A 7,781-nucleotide genomic window follows, 5' to 3' on the forward strand; every position below is an offset into this window, starting at 1 on the left:
AAATAATTTCTACTAAAAGAATTGAAAGGCTATTGATTGAAAAGGAGAATGGTGCTGAAAAGAATCATAGTGAAGAGCCACAGATATGTGGGTATTTTTTTAAAAATAATGATTCAGCATAATTCTACATTGTGCCTAAAATAGTATGAGTAAAAATATGGATGGATTATTTTTAGTACGAACTCTCTTGGACATTGTCTTGTATGAGGACTGCTTATGATTTTTTTCCCCTGAAGACTATCCTAACAACCATCTGGGACTTTCCAAGATGTACGAATTTCTGTGAGGGCACTTATTGACTTAAATTGCAACAGAATTATATCTTGTTAATCTTGTATCCTTAATGCTTGGCACATAGTAGGTACTCAATAAATATTTGATGAAATGGATTGATAGAGTGCAGAGTTTCAAGCTTTTAAGCATTAGCATAAGAGCAAAAAAAAAAAAAAATACTATGCTGAGTCAGGCTCTATTCAATCTAGCCAGCTCTAAATACTGACAGTGGCACCAAAGGATATTCTGTGGGAAAAGATGGTGATAGTCCTGCATGATGTTTATTCTCAGAGAAGTACTCCAGGTATCCCTGACTCACTTTTTCCTCAGTTTATCTCTATTTTGCAGTAAAATGATTGTTTAAATTGTAAAGCAATGCATATTTCTTATAGAAAAGTCAGAAAATGTAGATGAATTTTGAAACATCCCAAATTTCTCCCATAAGGATGAATCAGTGCTAACTACCAGACCCTTTTCTGTTGTGTATCTTTCCAGATATTTTTTAATTGGAAAAAGTTGGGGGAGAGGAACTAGATCATTTGGAGGTCTTGTTTTGTATCTAAAGTTTTCTACATAACATATATTTCCATGTCAGTGAATCCACTTTTTTACAGCATTATTTTTAAATTACTGCATGATTTCTTTTTGTATAGATGTATTTAATCATCATTTATTATGGATCATGAAGATTGTCTCCAAATTTTGCTGTTGCAAACAGTGCTGTGATGATCATGCTCTTATCTGCTGAAACATTTGTAATGAACTCCTTCGGACTTTTATTGAGCCACTTTGTATCAATCATTCAAGATCCTAAACAATGATGATATCACTAGAAGAAGCATATCACAAACCGTAAAAAATATAAACAATTTAGCATTTTCTATTTGTAAGACTCTTAGTTACCAAACCTTTATGTAAAGGTTATTCATTATAATTAAACCTTATTACTTTAGAAATATGGAAGTAGAGTGCCCCCTTATTTTAGAAAAGTCAGATCTTCTACCATCTCCTGATCATGCCACACTCAGCTTCCCACCTCTGAAAATCCGTATATGTTTTGATAAGATATTCTTCCCTCTCCTCACTGCTCCAAAGCCTCTTTAGCCCAGCTGAAGACCCTAGTCTCCTACGCAGTCTCCAAGATTGGCCCAACTCACCTTAATACTTTTAAATTCCAGTGCAATGGCATAAATAAACTACCTTCCTCCTTTTGTCCTTATCCCCTCCTTACTCTAGTATCATGAAGGGAGAATTGTGGAGAGACACTACCTGGGCGTGGTATCATTTATTGCCAATGTTATGAAATTTGTTAAATAACTTAAATCATAGACCATAGGGATGCTCTTTTAGCATAACAGGTCTAAGGTATTATACCAAAAGAAATAGCACCATTGTAATTAAGTTAAAGAAATACTGATTTTTCATGCATACTAGAAGGAAAACTTTGAAGGAAATTATATTTTTCTGTGGCTTTGTTCTTAGTTAATTAAAAGAAAAGTCTTTTGCTCCTTCCTTACATCTAATCACAGAACAAGAATGCACCTGTTCTCTATCCCCAAGGTAGTCAGGAGACCTGAAGACCACAGCCTACTCCTCCCCTCTGCAAAGCTTCAAGAGCAGGAGTCCCTGACAAGCAGCTGACCTTTGAGGCCACACACACAAAATCACTGCTAGGGAAGGAAATGCGTTAATTTCTGTTAGAAGGGTTGATGGACCACAGAGAAAAGGGGAGGAGGGGAGGAGATATTGCAAAAAAGGGGTTAAAGGGCTTAGAAATGATAAAGAGAAGAGTAGAGGACAAAGGACTCATCCATGTGGGACATCATCTGAAGGCTGAAGAGCAATCTTGGGGACACATCCTTTCCAAGGCCTGGTAATGTGGCTTCACTCCTGGGATTGAATAGGGAGCAGAGGAGGCAAACTAGGAACAACATCCAATGTCTTTCCCTCCCCCTTCACCCCCATTGCCAACTCTATGCAGCTTTGGAATAAGTACCTACATTCTGTGGGAAAAACCTTAGCCTTCATCCAAAGATCCAGTGCATTTTTGATTCACACTAAGATGATATTTAGCTCGGCCTCTACTAGCCTAAACGATGTTTTGTGTGAATTAGAAAATGTCACTAGTGGGCAGAGAGAGTTCACGGGCTCATGGCTTGGCCAGAGGAGGACTGCATCCTCCCAGTAGATGTAAATTCTTCCAAGGCATGCATTTGGCGGAATGGAACCCAGGGTGCATTTCAGCCTTACTTGTCCTTTGACAGGACAGATCTGTGCAGGCAGGGCACAGCACAGACAGCCTGGTGTCCATTGGGTAAAGGTGTTTCCTCACCCTTTGAATACGGAGTGTTCTGCCACCTGTGTTGACCAATAGACTATGATGGAGGTGATGTTATGCGACTCCAGGGCTAGGCCTTAAGAGACTTTTTACCTTCTGTGTTTAGTCTCTTGGAATGTTGCTCTGCCGTGAAGAAGCCTGGAGTGAAAGACCATGGAGAGAGAGAGGCCCAGCTGTCCCAGACCCCCCAGCTGAGCCCAGACCCCAGCCAACCACCAACTGAATGCAACTTTGTGACTGAGCCCAGGCAGATACCAGCAGAAGAGCCACCTGGCCAATCTACAAATCATGAGAAGTATTAATTTGTCATTGTTTTAAGCCACTATGTTTGGGGGGAATTTTTTAAACTTATTTAACAATTTCATCTAAATTTGGTCTCTCAACATAACAAGCACCTTTTATATTTCTGCTCCCTTTGTACTCTCTCTGTTCACACAGAGAAAACTTTTGAGATGCAGAAGTCTGGATTTATTGGAATTTTGAAGTCTATGCTTTGAATGACTGCACAAAACATATGCCATAAACCATATATTTTAAAGAATATGCACTTAGTTGGAGCCAGTTTTCTCTTCCCACCCCAAATCTTTACCAAAAAAATGGGTGCAGAATGAGGAAAGAGAAGAGAGTCAAAGTGGGCTGAGGGTAGGGGCATTGGGAGCATGTCTGAGAAGAAGCCCCGTAACCCGGCTGTGTGGGAACGCCGTATTGCACAACTGCCTGGGCCACCATTCACAGAGTGGAGTGAAGAATAAGATGTGCAGGAATGCACACTTGACACTAAGAGCCAGACTGGTGAGGCGGCTCTGAGAAGAGAAAAGAAGCTGGCTTCATAGACCCTAACCTGGAGAGCAGAAAGACCGCCAAGTTTATTTCTTGCCTAATGTTCAGTAAGAACAGAAAACACTTCTAAAAGGCATCCTGAGGCAGAAGGACCTGGGACAGCCCCAAAGCCCTCTTGTGCCCTAGGAAGATGCAGAAAGGCCCCAAAATGTTTTTCAATGTAGGTAAGAATAGATGTGAGAAAGAAATTACCCTTAGGTATAGGCATGGAGAAATAATTTTACATCAAGTTTGTTATATATCTGACCCTGTCTTCAGAGCGAACCCCCACTACAAGGGCTTCCAGAGTAACAAGTGCAAAAGGATGCAAAAGAAATCTATATTAAATGTTCAGCCTCCATGGGACTTTCTTTGGTCTCTTAGCTTACAGAACTGCATTCTGTCATTGCCATTTCATATGGAGAGTGTGTTATTCACATCTCTTGTCTACTGCAAGCTCTCTTCTATGATCATAATGATGTACATTCTTTTTAGTTCCATCCCGTCCCTCCACGGCAAGTTTTCCTATTTCCTGAAACACCATTTCTCTCTCTTATCCCAAGCACCCCAAAGGAAAGAGAATGATGGATAGGAAAACATGTATGAAGTGAGTGGGAGGAGCCAGTGGGGCGGGAATCCAGAAGTCTGTGGTTTATGTCACAAAACACTGGTAAGTGCTTTGCATGCTAAGGAGTTTGCTTACAATCAGTTGCAATGACTTGATGCTCTTGTACTGAAAAAATTTTACTTCCTGCTTTGACCTGCTATGTGGGGCAGGGAGAATATCTACTGAGTAATAAATCTGTACCAGGAATTATTCCTGCGTTACCTAATTTAGTCTCCATAAAATCCCTGTCATCTTTCAGGTGAGGAGATCTCACTAAATAGCTCAAAGATGAACAGCTGATAGAGCTGGAATGTAAAAGCAGGCCTGTCAGACCAAATACCTGTGTTCTGTAAAGTACATCATGTCAGAAAAGCTATAAAATCATTTTTCCTTGAATCCAAGGGTGAATAATTTGGCATCTTTAGCTTGTCTTTAAGCATTCATTGGCAATTTCTATTTTCACAGTTTCTATTCCATTCGTATAATGATAACATGGAAAAATTAAACAGTAAGGTTTTTTTCACATATAAATCTTATGATGCTTCAAATATATTAAAACAAAAATTGTTAATTTTGTATCATATAAAGATTTCTTTAAATATAAGATGCTATGAAACAGTATCATACCAAAAAGCAAACACACTGATTCCTTCAATCAAAACATTGAGGATTTCAGGATCCTCTAGATAACTCAGGAGGATAAAAGAGGGTATAAGACTAACTCAGTACAGTGCTCCATTTAACAATAGGAGTTGTTCATTTAGGTACTTTAAGTATAACTTGAAGTACAACAATGATTCCCAAAGAATGAATTGTTAAAATTTTGGTGTAATTGTAAACTGGTAACATGATATTTAAAAACATAAATAAAATTCTCCAAAGCAGTGTTTCATCATATTTAATAGTATGATTTTATCTATCTAAGCATAAATAGAAACATAGAAATAAAATACCTCCAAATTGATATTTTGACATTAAAAATGAGTCTCTCGTACTTTTAAATGATACATATACTTTAGTTGAAAGTGAAATACTTATAAAGACTTTTGGACCAATGATTCTTAACTAACTCCATCTCTTGACAAAGTAAAAACAGAAAGTGAGAAAATACAATAAAGTTCATTAATATGAAAAATGAAGTTGTGAGTTTTGTGATTTAATTGTATTGGAGCCCATACAAACACACTAGGTCAACGGAATTGCCGTATATACATTGTGTTTAAAGAATCATTCTAGAAGTGTATAATATAAAACTATTCCGTGAAAAGGTAGAACAAAATAAAAATCCTCATGCAAAAATGTATTTAACAGTATCTCAGTGAGTTTTAAAAATAACTTTTCATTTTTAAAGATTGTCCAAAGCAAAAGTCCTGGGACAGCCTGTCAATTGGTTTCATGGAATTTGACCTTTTGTAGCATCACAGAACATGATGAACTAGACTGACTAGTTTTGCCATCTTTTTTTTCTTAATAGCATTTAAACACTGCCATAGTCTCATAGAAATCAGGAAATACTGTCTCAGACCACACACAAGTAGATGAATTATAAAGGACTGAAAATTATTTTACTTTTAAAATATTTTGCTTAGGTATAATAATGGCAGTAATTGTGTAGCACTGTTTGATTTTTATTGTTTTTACCAAATACTGAGCAGTTTCAAAAGAATATTTATTAAAAACATGCAATATATAAAGACTCACAGTGCAGTGAACAACTCTCTACCCACCACCTACTTAAAGAGAAAGAATACTACTCTGATATCCCTCATGGAACCCTGTGAGGTCCTAATCTTTCTCAACTTTGAATTTCATGCTAATTATTGTCCTGCTTTTCTTTAGTTTTGCCACATATGTTTGTGTGCCTAAACAAAATACTGGTTAATTTTGTGCATTTTTGAACTTTATATATGTATGTGTAATATACTGCTACTGGATGTTTTTTGCTATGTAGACAAGATTCATATGTATTTTTGCATGTAGCTGTAAATAATTAATTTTCACACTGTGTCAGGTTTATCCATTCTGCTCTTAATGAACATTGGAAAAATATCCAGGTGCATATGTGAGAGAGAAAGAGATCACAAACAGTGCTGCTAAAATTCTTATACTTGCCTTCTGGTATATGTGAAAGAGTTTTCTTGGATAAACATCCAGGAATAAAATAACTGATATTTTTATATTTACCAGATAGTGCCCAATTGTTTTTCAAAGTGGTTGTATAATACATCCCCATAGTTTTGATGGCATGCTCCTTTACAGATATACATACACATATAATTACATATATATAAATAACTTTTTATAGATGTTACATCTTTTCTGAAAATAATTTTATACACTAGAAATCTAAAGAACAGTATTAGTGCTGCTTTCTCAAAGAACCAAGAATTGTGAAAGATGTGGTTGATTGGGAATTTTTGTTATTTGTTGCCAGGAAACAAAATATTAAGGAAAAAATGGGAAGAATGTTTTAGTTATGTCTTAACAGATGGAAAAACAAATGTATTTATCTTTCACTTGCCTTCTATTACACTACGGATGTCTTCGTTTCTAGGACTGAAATAGGCATTCACTCTATTCTCAGTCTGGGTCTTTGGTCTAAAGAAGTGCAAGGGCTGATTGCTGACATTCAAAATAATGTGTTATGCAAGAAACCAATTTCAGGGATGGAAGGAAAGCTGTTCTTTAGCTATAACTTCTAAAAATCATTGGAATGGGAACATTGGAAGAGATTTCAATATCTTTTTGTCTCCTCCATAGCTTTTTTGGTACACTTTTTTTCTCTTGTAACAGTTCTCTACACTAAGTTGAAGGGGGTTCATTAACTGCCCAGCTGGGTATATTTCAAATACTCTCAAAATTTAGACTTTACTTAACTAAAATCCTCTGGATACAATACCGCCAGAAGCACATGCTTCATATTTATATCTAATGAGTTTTCTTTAATCAGTGCAGGCCTGTAAAAACGTGTTGCTCTTCAGAAGGAATATTTGTAGAATGCCAAAAAAAAAAAAAAGTTTTCTTTTTTACTCTGTGTCAACATTCTATCAATACTTTTCAAAGCTTCCTAATCTTATAAGAGCTCCAAATTATTTAAATTAGAATCAACCAAATAGTAATATTATCTTGAAAATTCCTTGAGTGGTACCCTCCCAGATCTTGTGCTCAGTTGGTTAATGTGTGTACCCCTGATGGTCTCTTGCACTAGGACGAGAAAGCTGCAAAACCCCATTTTGAAATTAAGGTACAGAGGCTTAGATATTTCATGATATATTCATTCCAATGGGGCAATGTACTCAGTAATATACATTACTCACTAATGTACTCACTAAAAAGCATTTGTAATATGCTTTATAAATACTAAATGAGTAACCAGAGTTATTTATATAAGAAATCATTGCTATTAACCTATAAGGAATAATTGGACATTAAATATCATGATAAGAAGCATATCACAAGTTTCTACAAAAATTAAATGGAGATTTGCAGAAAGTTTTTGAGATTTCCATGTGAAATATATATGGGCCCTAAATTATTTGGTCACTGTTATTGCTTGGTTGATGGAGGGCTACTCAGTGCAGAGATGCTTTCTAACCTACCATCCAGTATTGCAATGCAAGCATATCGGCCATTAAAAAATCAAACATCTTAAACTCAAATAATAATGATACTAAGAGTGAATAGTAATGAGTGTATACTATGTGCACTAAGCATTTTATGCACTGTATTTCATTTAATTTGCAC

The sequence above is a fragment of the Hippopotamus amphibius genome, chromosome 8 (genome assembly GCF_030028045.1).
Source record: "Hippopotamus amphibius kiboko isolate mHipAmp2 chromosome 8, mHipAmp2.hap2, whole genome shotgun sequence".
NCBI lineage: Eukaryota > Metazoa > Chordata > Mammalia > Artiodactyla > Hippopotamidae > Hippopotamus > Hippopotamus amphibius.